We start from the raw sequence: 16,159 nt of genomic DNA on the forward strand, positions 1-16,159 counted from the left end.
AATCAGGGAAGGGAGGGTGGAGCCTGGGCCCACCCTCTACTCTGGGCTCCAGCCCAGGGACCCGAATAGTAGCAGCTATGGTAGCTGACTTTTTGGAAATAGGATGTGTACAATTCCCTTGGCCATTCTGCACAGCAGCCCCCATTCAATATCTCCTTCACTGTTACCTCAGGGCCTCCTTCCTTGCACCTGATATAGATTTGTACTGCTTAGTTCCTCCAACAGCATGGCTTCCTCCTACAGCTCCTGACACATGCGCTTCATTGACTAATTGGGAGGCTTTTAACTAGTTCCAGGCAGCCCTTGATTGGCTTCAGGTATCCCAATCAAGCTAGCTATCTCCACTGCTTTATAGGAGGATTTTAATTGGACCCAGATGTCTTGATTAACCTGGAGCAACTGCCATTTGGTTACCATGGTACCAGGGATTTGTTTGGCCTGGGGCTAACATACCTGTTCCTTGTTACTTTACTGTAGCCATCTGGCCTTGCCCCTTCACACCTGTATAAAGCTTATACTGGGTAAACTTATAAATTGTTCGCCCTCTATAATACTGATAGAGAGATATGTACAGCTGTTTGCTCCCCGCCCCCAGGTATTAATATATACTCTGGGTTAATTAATAAGTAAAAAGTGATTTTATTAAATACAGAAAGTAGGATTTAAGTGGTTCCAAGTAGTAACACACAGAACAAAGTGAATTATCAAGCAAAATAAAATAAAACACACAAGTCTAAGTCTAGTACGGTAATAAAACTGAATACAGATAAAATCTCACCCTCGGAGATGTTTCAATAAGTTTCTTTCACAGACTAGATGCCTTCCTAGTCTGGGCACAATCCTTTCCCCGGTACAGCCCTTGTTCCAGCTCAGGTGGTAGCTAGGGGATTTCTCCTGATGGCCACCCCCTTTGTTCTGTTCCAACCACTTATATATCTTTTGCATAAGGCGGGAATTCTTTGTCCCTCTGGGTTTCCACCCCTCTTCTCAATGGAAAATCACCAAGTTAAAGATGGATTCCAGTTCAGGTGACATGGTCATATGTCACTGTAAGACTTTATTACCCACTTGCCAGTCCACAGGTATACAGGAAGACTTACAAGTAAAACAGAGCCATCTACAGGTAATTGTCCTGGTTAATGGAAGCCATTAAAATTCCAAACCACCATTAATGGCCCACACTTTGCATAACTACAATAGGACCTCAGAGTTATATTTCATATTTCTAGTTTCAGATACAAGAGTGATACATTTATACAAATAGGATGACCACACTCAGGAGATTAAACTTTGTAATGACACTTTACAAGAGCCCTTTTGCATGAAGCATATTCCAGTTACATTATATTCACACTCATTAGCATATTTTTATACAATCACATAGAATGCAATGCTGCACAATGCTTTTAAGTGACAACAATGAATTTTGTCAGATCATAGAATCATAGACTATCAGGATTTGAAGCGACCTCAGGAGGTCATCTCCTCCAACCCCCTGCTCAAAGCAGGACCAATCCCCAATTTTTGCCCCAGATCCCTAAATGGCCCCATCAAGGATTGAAATCACAACCCTGGGTTTAGCAGGCCAATGCTCAAACCACTGAGCTATCCCTCTCCCCTCAGATGGAGTGATGTGTAAAGCTACTGTTCCTTCATTTTGCCAGCAGGTGGAAAACTTTCCCTCACTGGTGTTGCACTCAAAATCAGAAAACCCTGCTATGCTCTGGCTGCCTCATTCCCTCCTTACAACCTAATATTATAGGGACCTCTTAAAATTTGATAAGTATGGAAAAAATTCCTATGAGCAATTGGGGCCAGACAAGTCTCTATTAATCTCACGCAATTTCCTGGTCATTTGAAATATGAGAGAGGAAAAACCGTGTGTGTAGAGAATACCAGAGGATGGACAGAGGGCACTGAGAAACTGGGAGGTTTACTTAAGAACTTGATACCAGCTGTGAAAAGCCCAAGGAATGGGTACAGTTGAAGGGTGTGAACATGCTGTCTTCTCAGGCACTTCTGAGTAGTTCCCAGGGATGTAGGGTAGTGACATTGAAGGAAGTTGTCCAAAAAGATTGTGTGGTTGGTAATAAATATGCTAGAGCAACTGACATAAATGAATGTCACTTTCAAATGTGTTTGCCTTTTCACCATTCAAGCTTTATTCTTTTTTCAATGTGCATTTCACTGAGCTTGGACACTGAAATTCAAGTGGTCTGATGAATGAAGTTTGCAGCCTGCAGAAAGTTTCACTTTCCGATTTTCATACCATAGCACTAGGCTGTCACGTTCGAGTTTCTATCAGTGAAGGGGAATGGTCTTCAACCCAAAAATTGAAAAGGAATTTTTTCATATTAATTTTTAAAAAGGAAAACATAAGCATGTCACTTCTTTTACATCTCCCTGCCCCATCACCTCAAGCACTTTCTTTAATCATAATCTAGAGTTTTGCCTAAATTATTTGGAAGTGTCATTTTAAAGGATGCACCATCACTTTAAAGGGACCCAGTCATCCCAGAGGCTCTGCACCCCAATCTCACATTCACTCCAGTGGGAAGTTCTCTGCGTGCATTTCCTGGCAAGTTGAAGCTTCAGGAGATAATATTTATATGAATGAGAGAGAAATTTTAAAATCTGAATCTTAACAAGAAAAGCTAAACTAAGAAAGCAATGGAAGTAAAGGCACATAGACTTGCAGCATATTTGCATCAATCATTTGCCTGTTTTCTGGGAAAGGTTAGATGCAGACTCAGCTGGGTGAAATATTTGCTAGAATTTGATTAAATAATGTATATTTAAATTTTAGTGAAAATAGCAGGAAATTTTATTTGAATTTTTTCCTCTGTGTCAGCCAGGTTAACTTGAATGTGAAATAAGAGATTAGTTTAGCCCCTTTTCCTGTTTGCAAATAATCTACAAATAAATTCAGAAGATGCTAATGTGTTTATTTAAAATGATTTGACAAATGGTTTATACACATTCCACGCTGATTGCTCGGGACCTCCTCCCCACATCTTTTCCCAATGAGTATTTGCTATGCATAATTTGCTACTTGTTCTGTATGATCATTCACCTAAGTCAATGCTATTGTGTCTATTCCCGGGGTGGTTGCCTTCAAATTCAAAACTGCTTTCAAGATGTCTGCATGAAGTTTTCTGGAGAAAATTATCTTTAAAATATGTATTTATATGAGTGTTTGTTATACTTTCTCATTACAGAGATGTTCTTTTCTAACAAAAACTCACATGTACAAATATTTCAAAAAATGTTTACAAATGGTCAAACATTTTTCATAAATGACTAATAAGTCTCAACTGTTTAGGCTGTAGCTGAAATATGTTGTTGGCAGCACTACTGTTGACTGACAACTCTTCAGAACTACTATCCACCTGCACAAAACTTGGTAGAGAGTTGGATCCTCCCAAGATCTGATGCAACCGGCACGTTTATTACTAGAATTTTAAATGTTGGATTTAGGTATTGTTGATGTTAGAACTGAAAGTTGAACACATTCTGTACACCAAACTGGTTGGAAACGTCTTTCTATATGTAACCATTCTGTTGAGTAGGACCTACAGCAGGTACTCACTGGGCTGAGGACAATGGGGGACACTTAAAACTATATAAATCTCCCCACTGTATTTTCCACTGAACGCATCCGATGAAGCGAGCTGTAGCTCACGAAAGCTTATGCTCAAATAACTTTGTTAGTCTCTAAGGCGCCACAAGTCCTCCTGTTCTTTTTACTTAAAACTATGTTCTGATGACAGCATCGTTATGCTAAATAGGGTACCTGAGTTGGGAAACCAGTTTGGCCAAGTTGGTGTTAAGGAGAATAGGGGTTAGGAGTGAAAGTTACTGAAGGTTGACAAAGAGTCAGATGACAAAAACAAAAGGTTCTAAAAAAAAATCACTAGGGGAAGACCCTTAGGACATGTGAGCAAGAGGGTGGAAGGGGGTGAACTGGCCAAGGTCAGATTAGCTGAGCTGGGGGAGAAGGCTCTGTTTTTGTGCATATAAGTGATGCATTGCAACAGAAGGATGTTGGATGACCCCAAGTGACCCTGATCCAGGCCCATAGAATGGCCTGGTGTGTTGAGGAAACTGAGGCAGGGAATTGTGTATAGGGTTTACAATTTTTGTTCCAATCTGTGTATTTTCTGTGTGATTAAGTAAATAGCAATAGTGTGTGTACTTCTGGGAGTACTTCTGGGAGAGGACATGTTTAAGCACATACTGAGCTTCAAAGACTTCGCAGTTGACATCTCGGACAAGCCCGCACTTGTAACACTGACAGTCCCTAGTTGTCAGCGGGCAGGATTGAACCTTGGATATTTGAATCTTAGTGTATGAACCTTGCCTGTATGAGCTGAAAGCCACATGCCTCTTAAGCCAAGGGTGTAGCAGAATCCTCAATCTCTAGATGGTTCAGGCACCAGCCCTAGCCTTGGGGCCATGAAAGTCAGTATATACAGCTTTCCTCTGGGTGTCTTCTGAGAGAAAGGACCCAGAATATCCACAGCTACATGCTGAAATGGAACCTCAATTATAGCAGCTGAAGGGGGGCCTTGACCTGTTCTTGGGCTTTCCCATCCTCTGGCACACCTCACAATACCAGACCTGGGTGGAAACGTCCTTGCCGATTCACTCCCAGTGGAATGACTTCCCCAAACGGTCTTTGGTCCTGCTCACCCCAGCATGGCCACTTTGGTGATTGTGGGCTAAGCACAAGAGCTTTTCTCTATACTTAGTTGGAACTACCAACTGTCTCGGAGGATGCCAGTCCTCCTTGTGCCCACCAGAAAGGGTCTCCTTGTGTAAGAGTCCTCCTTCTACAACAAACCTGGACCTATTAGAAGAGCTGAAAGGTGGTGGGTCACTCCGGGCCACCGTCCAAGCTCCCTTGAGGCTCTCATCCACTTCCTGCTCTGCCTGGAACTGCTCCCTTGATGCTGGAGACATTAGTTCCTCATTGGATTGTGGACTTGGTCTTGGTCCCATTGGAAGTGATGCAGGTGATAGGGGTGTCACCGTCGACTGTGAACTGCTCTCCGCTGGTGCAGTAGGTGGTATTACAGGCTCCGGTTGAACCTCTTGCACCGTTTTAGCTGCTGCTGCAGGTGCAGGCTCCGTGGCGCCCCTTGGTGCTGGCTCCCCTGACTCTGGTGAGGTTGTAAGCACGGGCTCTGGTGCTGACTGCTCCACCAGTTCCAATCCTTGGACTGGTTCCGGCTGGGTCCCAGGAACTGGATCTACAACTGCTGCCATAGACTCTGGTCCGGGGTCTGGGTCTACCACCTCTGGCTGGGTCCCCGGGCCTGTGGTATCTGGGGACACAGACTGGGCCCTTATAGGATGCTCAGGAATTGAGTTAGGTGTGGAGGCCTGTTTAGCCTGGCTGCGGGTGACCATCCCCACCCTTTTCATTAGCCTCACATGGTTGCTAAGTCTTCTCCCAGCAGCATGGGAACAGGATAATTGTCATAGACTGCAAAAGTCCATATTCCTGACCAGCCCTTGTACTGGACAGGCAACTTGGCTGTAGGCACATTAAAAGACCTTAAAGGGTTGCACCATCACTTGAGCCTTTGGGTCAATGAATTTGGGGTCCACCAGGGATTTGTGGATAGCTGACACCTGTGCTCCAGTGTCTCTCCACGCAGTAATCTTCCTCCCACCTACACTCGCAGTTTCCTTTGGCTCTGGGGGTATTTGCGAGGCATCTGCGCCTGAAGACTCTCGGTGGGACCCTGGAGTGATGAGTTGCAGTTGGCTGGTGCTCTTGGGGCAGTTGGCCTTCACATGCCCCAGCTCATTACATTTAAAGCATCACCCAGCGGACTGTGGGCTGGGGCAAGGTGGGTGGTTGGAGAGTAGGGCGGTGGGATGAGAGGGCATCTGGGGGTCTCTCTGGCTGTGTGAAGGGCTCCTCCTTTCTATTTTGTTGCCACGAAGCAAGAAAAAAAAATAAAACTGCTTGTTGGACTCCCTGGTTTGTAGGCTGAACCCTTTGCATGCCTGTTCCCCCTCAGGAAAAGAAAAAGAAAAACCTCCCTAGCTTTGCAGACTGCCAAAAGGAAAAATGTGTCCTTTTAGAATCCTGAGGTCTGTACTTCTGTTTCAAAATGATCCCACTTCTCTGACACCATGTCAAGGTGGATTCCCCACTCTGGCAGTTTGAGTGCAGAAGGTGGGGGCCTGCAAGGACTCTAAAAGTTAATACTTGCCACTCCAGGCTTGTATTAATCTCCAAAGGTTACAGCTTTTCTCTGACCTTGGATTGGTAAATGCTGCCACCACCCAAGTGCAGAATCCCTTTGAGAGCCCAGGAAGGCACACTTGGGAATGCCTTACTGTGGGATACCCTCAAGCCCTTTCACTCCACCTCCAGGGATGAGCTGAAAAACGAAAAGGAAAAAAAAAAAAGAAATCAGCTGTTGCCACCAGCTAACTACAAAACATGTGCACAAACCACTTAAGACACAAAAATGCAATCCTGTTCTTAAAAAGGTAAATTTTATTTTAAAAAAAAAACCATAAAGAAATAAGGAGAGAAAAACCTAATCACATCTGCCTAGACATTTCCTGATCTACTTACATATCTGGGGTTTTAAATGAGTAGTTTCTAGGTATGATACTGATGATTTTTCATACCTGGCCCCAAGCTTCTTACAGCATACCTGCTGCCCGGTCCGCCTTTCCAGCTGAGAGAGCAGACAAAGGGAGAGTTTTTCCTCAATTTTAAAAAGTTCTAGCCCAGTGTGCACTCACTTCCTTTTACCTATAAATCACAGTGAGACTTTTTAACCTTTTGCAGGTAAAGCAAGTAGAGAAGAGCTACTGAGAGGGACTTTATAGCTAACTGGCTGTCCATAAAAGGGAGGTACCTCCCCCGCTTCAATTATCACAATATCTTTATCAGATATTCTGTTATTGGTTCCAGTATTATGTATAACAGTTGTGAAATGTGTATACGAGCTTCAGATTCCAAATAAAGGAGACAAAAAGGCTTAAGAGACCGATATGTAAGTAGTTCAGTAATATGTGGCAAAAAGTCAATGTATTGATTTCAGACTTTTGTCATATCAAACATGAAAACTACAAACATGGAAAACATTAACAACCAGCAAGACTTTGAAGTAGACAGTCTGTATCCAAATCCAAAATGCATAATGAAATTGCACGCACATTCACGATATTAATAGTTTTATACACCCTCCCCACAAAAAAAATCCTTTGTTAACTTAAAGTTAAGGTTTCTAAACTGCATTTCTTAATCACTTTTTACTAAAAATTTTGGAAATCTCCAGTTTCCTTATACCCAGTGAGACAGATACAGCAGTTTCCTGCAATATCTTTAAGAGATCTTACTGAATTAAGTTTCAATAGCTCTGGAATCCATTGAACTATAAATGCAAAGTTTATGTGTTATTGTGGGATTGTATGAGAAGTGTTCATTTTAATCAATGAACCAGACAAGAATGAACTCACAAAGTTCAGTGGGTTTCGTAGCAAATACCTGGGAGGAGGGGAATGCAAATTCCCACAGTTGGATCCAACCTTTTGAAGCTATGCCCTGAGGAGAGCACCATTATATAACTGATTACATATTCATGGTCTCTGAAGATCCCAGACCCAGTTTATATAAAGGAAAGGCTAATCTATATATATGGGTTCTCGTTGTGAGCAAAAAGTGATTATGAACTTGTAATCACAGAAAAAAACCCTGTGTGGGGCTTGAAGGACTGACCACCTACCAGATCCATTCCTGGAATTGGGACTCTGGTAAGCTTATTAGCATCCATCATTTTATTATTTTTAATATATTTTCTCTGTGAGGCTTTCACCTTAAGAACAAAGTGCTTACCTAGAATTACCAGCAGGAGAGTGGGGTGGAGGGAGAGAAAACCTGGATTTGTGCTGGAAATAGCCCACCTTGATTATCATACACATTGTAAGGAGAGTGATCACTTTAGATAAGCTATTACCAGCAGGAGAGTGGGGTGGGGGAGAGAAAACCTTTTGTAGTGGTAAACACCCATTTTTTCATGCTTTGTGTGTATAAAAAGATCTTCTATACTTTCCACAATATGCATCCGATGAAGTGAGCTGTAGCTCACGAAAGCTTATGCTCAAATAAATTGGTTAGTCTCTGAGGTGCCACAAGTACTCCTTTTCTTTTTGCGAATACAGACTAACACGGCTGCTACTCTGAAACCTAGAATGGGTCGTGTGGTAACTTATAACTGTGAGCAGTTATGCTGTTTGTAGCTTTGGGAGAGAAAGCAAAATGGAGACACTGGCTGTTTGGGCCATCTAGCTTATTGGGGAACTCACAGTATAGTCAGGGAACTGTGCAACCTGGGCGGGGGGGGAACCCCAGTCAGGAGAGAGATGCAAGTCTCCACTGAGAGGTAATGGCTGAGGAACTGGGAGCCTAGATCGGGTGCCCTTACTGGACCATGAGGGGGAAATATAGGTGCAGTTGTCTTCAGCTGTGACACCCATGTCATACCTAATTCACTTAATTTACCTTTCAAACTCCTTTATACTCACCATCTCCTTTACAGTTCCAACATACAAGCCCAACAACACACACATCTAGTTTCTCACAATTATACTCAGCCACACAACCTTAGCTCTGGCCTCAGCAAGATTAAAATTCTGTATTGACTAACATATTTAAAGAGTTTAGAGTGCGCAATTAGTACAGAAAGATCAGAGTAACACATGCACATGTAAAAGGTGAGTATTATATACAGCAGGGGTTCTCAAACTGGGTGTTGTGACTCCTTTGGGGGTCATGAGGTTATTACATAGTGGGTCGCGAGCTGTCATCCTCCACCCCAAACTCTGCTTCACCTCCAGCATTTAAAATGGTGTTAAATATAAAAAAGTGTTTTAAATTTATAAGGGGGGGGTCGCACTCAGAGGCTTGTTGTGTGAAAGGGGTCACCTGTACAAAAGTTTGAGAACCACTGCTATACAGACTACAGATCATGTGGTGGATCATGGGGATCTGGCTCTTGCTGCCTTTAGGCAGTGAACACAAAGGTGTTTGTGGTTGTAAGGGATAAGGGAATAGGTAGGCTGGTCTAGCAGTCACAGCCGGGCTGGTGTCACCAACTCACAGATGGTCACAAGACAGTATTCAGTACACAGAACCACAGTAATCATGAGCTAGGATCCATAGGCGCCGACCCCATGGGTCCTACAGGGCTGGAGCACCCACAGGAAAAAAAAGTGGGTGCTCACCACCCACCAGCAGCACCCCCAATCAGCTCCTCACTCTCCCCCCCTCCCCTCCCAGTGCCTCCTGCCCACCGCAATCAGCTGTTCAGCAGTGCACAAGAGGCGCTGGGGGGGAGGAGGAGGAGGAGGAGGAAGAGCTGGGGCAGAAAGAGGTGGGGGAAGGCAGGGCATACTCAGGGGTGGGGTCTTGAGGGAAGGGGTGAAGTGGGGACGTGGTCTGGAGCAGAGAGGGGGTCAAGCCCACCCAGCAACTAAGAAAGATGGCGTCTCTGCTAGGATCAATGAGCAAAAGCCAGGATTAGAGTCAGGCCAGGGTCAGAGACCAGAGGTAGATACCAGGCTGGAATCAGGCAGTAAGAGTCAGGGTCAGAGACAGGAGAGCAAAGATAGCTGCCAGACTAGAATCAGAAGATAAGAGTCAGGCTGAGGCTTGGGTCAGAATTGGAGATCAACAAACAAGATGAGATCAGAAGTCTGCATAATTACCCAGACAATATCCTGGGGCATCCTCTAGGGTTAAATAGTGAGCACAGGGAGCTGTCGCCCTGGACTCTTTCGGTGATATTTCCTGCAGCACCTAAACTCCACAGTGGTCGTTGGTTGTGACTCTGCATGACCATCCTAGTGCGAATGTAGGAACATGAGCTATTCCATTTTTGCAGAGCCAGGTTCTAGTCCCACAGATCCTTACACTGAAGAGCCTATAAACAGTATTAGTGGCACTGGTAGTTACTACTTCAGTGTCAGAATTTAAGAGTACAGAAAGGTCGGATGACAATTATCACTGTGTTATAGTATGGCATTTCTTCATGAGTCAAACTTTGCCCTTTAATATAATGGTTCCTTAAATCTGTGTTACTGCTGTAAGGGCTAAGACTGGGTTTTTGTTTTCATTTATCTCCTTGAGTTAGGGCCCAATCCTGCTACTGTTGACTTCCAAAAGAACAAGATTGAGTCTTTTCTGAGTCTCTAGTAATAAAAAATAGTTACAGGTAAAACCTGGTACTTTGTATGTCCTTGTGTGGAAATAAAATGATGAAGATGTGGACAAACAAAGGATTATGAGGGCTACTGCTTTATATGTACTAGAGTTGATGTAAGACTATTTCATCTTGACTAAAAATCCTTTAAAAACAGTGAACAAAGAAACATTTAGGTGTTTTAGTCCTAGTTAAAGGAAAAAGGCTTTCTCCCTTCTACAAAATATAAACCTTTGAAAGAGGTCAAGCTTGTAAGAATTTTTAGTCCATTTGGTTTTAATGATTTTTGACACAATGTACAAACTATTTTAAAAGAAGACACCAAAATACTTACTGTAAGATATAGGCTAGGGTATTTGTGCCACTAGGTTATAGATACACATATACACAATACCTTTGGTACCTCACAATGAGATCTTATAGTGCAGTTAAGTGAATCAAAAGCTTAGTTCCCCAGATCTAAATACCATTTTTAAATAGTAATTTTCTCCACCACTATACAGCTCTTAATATTAGACTCCAGAGTCTCAGTGAAGATGTATTTTACTGTGAAGCAATAATCTTTGCAATTAATGTTTTTGCTGCAGTAATACCAACATGAGGGGGAAATCACACCCTTAATTGAACCATGAGATAAAGTAATAAACTAAAAGACACCTTGGGCCAGAACCAGCCTATCACATATGTGTACTTCCTAAGCTGATTGTTTAGGAGTTTCTCATCATATGGGAAAAGTGGCAGGAGAATTCCCTTGGCCTTTCAAGATAGATAGCAAGTATTTTTATTTATTTATATTTTTTGGTAAAGAATTATAAAATGTATATAGAGGACATACTGTAACAAACTGTGTAATAGCACATTTAGCAACAGAACTTAGATATTGTAAGATTTGGAGGGAGGTTTTATACTATTTTGCCCAATGGGACAAAATGCTATTGGGAAGATTTAAAGTAAGGCCCTGTCTACGCTAGCAAGTTTCTGCACAGCTAAGCAGCTTTCTGTGCTGTAACTCCCAAGGTGTACACACTGCCAAGCCACTTAGCATGCAGAAACTGCGCAGTTGTAGTGCTTTAAAAAAACCACCCCAACGAGTGGCATACAGCTTTCTGCGCCAAGGCTACAGCCCTGCAGTGCCAGTGTAGACACCCTGCTGGATTACAAAGCTGCGACTGGCCTCTGGGAGGTGTCCCGCAATGCCTGTTCTCACCTCTCTTATCGGTTTGAACTCTACTGCCCTGCCCTCAGATGACCAACCGTCAGCCCTACCCCATAAATTCCTTTGGAATTTTGGAAGTCCCATTCCTGTTTGCTCGGTGATGCGTGCAGTGGTCTCAGCGCATCTTTCCAGGTAGCCAGGCCTGCTCCATGCACCAGGCGATCCCCCGCTTGGAGCAATGCTGAGCTGCTGGACCTCATCAGCATTAGGGGAGAGGAGGCTGTCTAGTGCCAGCTGTACTCCAGCAGTAGGCATTATGATACCTACGGACAGATTTCACAGTGCATGACAGACAGAGGCCATGACCAGGACACCTTGCAGTGTAGGGTCAAAGTGGAGTAGCTGCGGAATGGCTATCACAAGGCGCGGGAGGCAAATTGCTGCTCCAGTACTGCACCCACGAGCTGCTGGTTCTACAAAGAGCTGGATGCGATACTCGGCGACAACCGCACCTCCACTGCGAAGGCCACTGTGGATACTTTGGTGGCTTGTGTGCCAGTCGAGAGTGGACCGAGGCAGGAGGAGGAAATCTTTGGGGGGGGGGGAGGAGAGGGGGACCCAGAGGCAGAGGACGACTCAGAGGTTAGAGATGCATGCAGCCAGGAGCTCTTTTCTACCCCAGAGGCTAGCCAGTCACAGCAGTCAGATCTTGGCAGAGCGCAAACAGGAGAAGAGGCCCCTGGTAAGTGGATCTGATTTTGGCAATCGCTGAAGTGAGTTGTTGTGGGCAGGAGGGTTGCAGAAAGCAGGCTTGTCTCCCACCTCATGCCTACTCTGAGCAGCAGAACAGGCTGTTTATTGACTCCCTCACTTCATGGGAATCTCCTTCAGAGATCTCCAAGAAACTCTCGTGGAGATACTGGGCAATCCGCTGCCATAGGTTTTTCGACAGCTCCTTTGTTTCTTGCCTCATTAATTGTAACTTTCCTGAGCCACTGTGCTGTCACAGGGGGAGGGGGGCGCGGAAGGGCGGGGAGAGCATTGCTGCACACAGGCGAGCTGCATAGGGGCCAGGGCAGAAGCCGCAGTTTTGGAGAAGACCCTCCCTTGATTCCCTGCTCACCCTCAGCATCAAGATATCTTCCATAATGATCACATCCTGTGGAAAGTGTGGAGATAGGAATGATTATCAGGCCCCCTCTACAATGCTGGCTCTCCCCAAGAGCCACGTGCCCAGTGTACAGCAGGGTCCGGGAAGAGTGATTTACCCTGCCCCTGCAGCTACTCACCATTTTGGGGGTCTCGTGGCTCATGTGTGCTTGCCTGGGGTCAGCCAGTTAGTGACAGGTGAGAGTGTACTGGTGGGGTTTTAAATCACTGAATCAGCATTGTGTGTGTTGCAAATACTGCTTCTGTAAAATGTTGTGTTTAAACTTCACGGAGATGACCATGGGAGCCCACCCTCCCTCTTTGTTATCAGCGGCTGAATGGCTGCGCAGAATTAGAAAGCGGCCAAGAAGAACCAAGGAGGACTGTGTGTGTGATGTTATGATGCACTCCGCTGCCAAGAAACAGGAATGGAAGAGTGGTGGGACAGCAAGAAGAGGGACCAAAAGGGGAAATGCAGCACGCCAGAATGAAGACACAGATCGGCTCTTAAAGGTTAAGCAGACACGCTCCAGGAGATACTAGCTCTTCAAACCAAGCAGCTCCACGCCCACCCTCCCCAGCAGTCACTGTTGCAAAACTCTTTTCCATGTGCCTCCCAGAGACACTGCCAACACACTCTTATCAACCTCCTGGCTCCAGTCTATACACATGGCATTCCACTCCTCCCCCTCACAGTCCAGAACCGTGGACTCTCACTACCCCGTGCACTCAACACCCATCCCTCTGCAGTTTGGCCCTGCTAAAGTAAAGTACTCGCTTCATTGTAGTGCAAAGAAGGTTGGATATGATCCCTGGACATACACAAATCTTTAGCCATCCTGGGACCCCTCCTCCTCCTCAGCCCTTCCCTTCACCCTCACTGCTACTGGTTTTTGTTGTTTGACTCACGCCTCCGGTTGTCTTTTATTAAAAGAATTGTGTTGGTTTGAAAGCAATCTTTATTCTATCAATTGAATGCAAAAAGAAGGCTGCAAAGCAACATACAATTATGTTAAATCTATATATTGCATCATGTGCACCAATCACCTCCTAGCATTACAAGCACTGCACTCCAGAGCATATCAACAAATATTAGTGGCTTTCAGCTCCAAATTGCTGCTTCAAGGCATCCCTGATCCTTATGGCCCCACGCCGTGCCCCTCTAATAGCTCTGGTCTCTGGCTGTTCAAACTCAGCCTCCAGGTGCTGAGCCTCTGCGGTCTAGCCCTGAGTGATGCTTTCACCCTTCCCAAATATTATGGAGCGTACAGCACGCGGCTATAAGCACAGGAATATTGTCATCAGCCAGGTCCAGCTTCCCACAGAGGCAGCACCAGCGGGCTTTCAAATGGCCAAAAGCACACTCAACAGTCATTCTGCATGTGCTCAGCCTGTTGAACAGCTCCTTGCTGCGTTCAAGTTGCCCAGTATATGGCTTCATAAGCCACGGCATTAAGGAGTAGGCACGGTCTCCCAAGATCACAATGGGCATTTCGACTTCCCCTACGGTGATCTTCTGGTCCAGGAAGAAAGTCCCTGCTTGCAGCTTCCTGAACAGGCAAGCATTCCAAAAGATGCATGCGTCATACACCTTTCTGGACCAGCCTGTGTTAATGTCTGTGAAACACCCATGGTGATCAACAAGCACCTGGAGAACCACTGAGAAATACCTCTTGCAATTAAGGTACTCAGTGGCTAGGTGGTCTGGTGCCAGAATTGGAATATGCGTGCCACCTATTGACCCTCCGCAGTTAGGGAAGCCCATTTGTGCAAAGCCATCTATAATGTCATACACGTTGCCCAGAGTCACGGTCTTTCAGAGCAGGATGCGATTAATGGCCCTGCACACTTTTGTCAATACAAGTCCAACGGTCGACTTTCCCACTCCAAACTGGTTAACAACCACCAATTGATAGCAATCTGGAGTAGCCAGCTTCTACAGTGCAATCGCCACGTGCTTCTCCAACGGCAGGGAAGCTCTCATTCTTGTGTCCTTGCACCGCAGGGCTGGGGCAAGCTCATCACACAGACCCATGATTGGGGTTTTCCTCATGCAAAAGTCCTGCAGCCACTGCTTGTCATCCCAGATGTGCATCACGATGTAATCCCACCACTCAGTGCTTGTTCCCCAAGCCCAAAAGTGGTGTTCCACTGTGGTCAGCACCTCCAGGAATGCCACAAGTAATCTCGTGTCATAGCTACTAGGCATGGCGAGATCAATGTCTCACTCCTCTTGCCTTTGTAGTTTAAGGAATAACTCCACTGCCACTCATGATGTGTTGGTCAGAGAGAGCAGTATACAGGTCAACCGTTCGGGATCCATTCCTGCAGCCTGAAGAGGCAGGGTTTGCAGTATGGAAACCATTGAAAGATGGCGCCAAATGCGGACGGAAGCACACGGATTGCTGGGATGCAAAGCAATGCATTACGGGTCATTGGGACAGGACCCAGGATTCCCCGCAACCCTCCTCCGCCTTCCCACAAGTCTTAGCGGCAGAAGAGAAAAAGAGGTGCTCTGTGGGATAGCTGCCCAGAGTGCACCACTCCGAATACTGCTGCAAGTGCCACAAGTGTGAACACGATATTGCGCAGGCAACTGACAGTGTGAACATACAACAGTGGTTTCCCTTCAGCGCCCTCTGAGCGGTGCTGTAACTCTGCCAGTGGAGACATGCCCCAAGTCTTTCTCGCTAACTGTAGAGTCATGTTTCAGAGTAGCAGCCGTGTTAGTCTGTATTCGCAAAAAGAAAAGGAGTACCTGTGGCACCTTAGAGACTAATCAATTTATTTGTACTCCTTTTCTTTTTGTACAGTCATGTGCATGCAGATATTTCTACAAATCTGTTTCGTATTCTGTAAGATCATTGATCATGCTGATGTTTCTCAATGACGGAGAAAGAAAATCAGGATATGCAGTCAAATGCTTTTATCACATCAAGATTCGACTATTGCAATGCATTCTGAGGGCTTGCCTACACTTAAAATGCTGCATCTACACCACGATAGTGCTTCATTGAAGACACTATGCTGATGGGAGGGCTTCTTCAATACTCCACCTCCCCAAAAGGCAGTAGCTAGGTTACCAGCTACATTTAGATTTGGAAGCTGGCAGTGGTGCAAAAGCAGCCATCCACCAGATAAATGGGGTATGCTATAAAGAGCACGACACCTAAGACCTGTGAACTTTTGGATAGATTTAAAGGTGCCATCTTTGATCTATCAACCCCTTAACATGCTAGTACTAGCCTACCTAAGACCACCTCACCTCTTTATATACTGCTACAAGTGCAGTCTGTGGAAGAGCGGATTCTAAATTCCCATTGATATGAGAAGGGGCTTGTTGCCAAGATCACACTAAGGATATCAGGATGTCTGGAACATCCTCCTACTCCAATATAGCCTACACCTGCTGACTTTAAGATCATGGTGAAGGACCCATTTGTTTCAACTGGCCTTTGAGGAGAGTTTGGTCAGCATCTCAGTTCTCCCTACATACTAGGTGGTATTGGTATTTAGACCTGTTCCAATGGAGCAAGCTGTTTGTTTTTGTATTTTGAATCGGCAAGGTGTGCAGATAGTTTATACAAAAGTGTTTTATTGCTCTGAATTGAAAGAAAAATAA

Source organism: Lepidochelys olivacea (assembly GCF_965140295.1).
Source record: "Lepidochelys olivacea isolate rLepOli2 genome assembly, chromosome: 5".
NCBI classification, from domain to species: domain Eukaryota; kingdom Metazoa; phylum Chordata; order Testudines; family Cheloniidae; genus Lepidochelys; species Lepidochelys olivacea.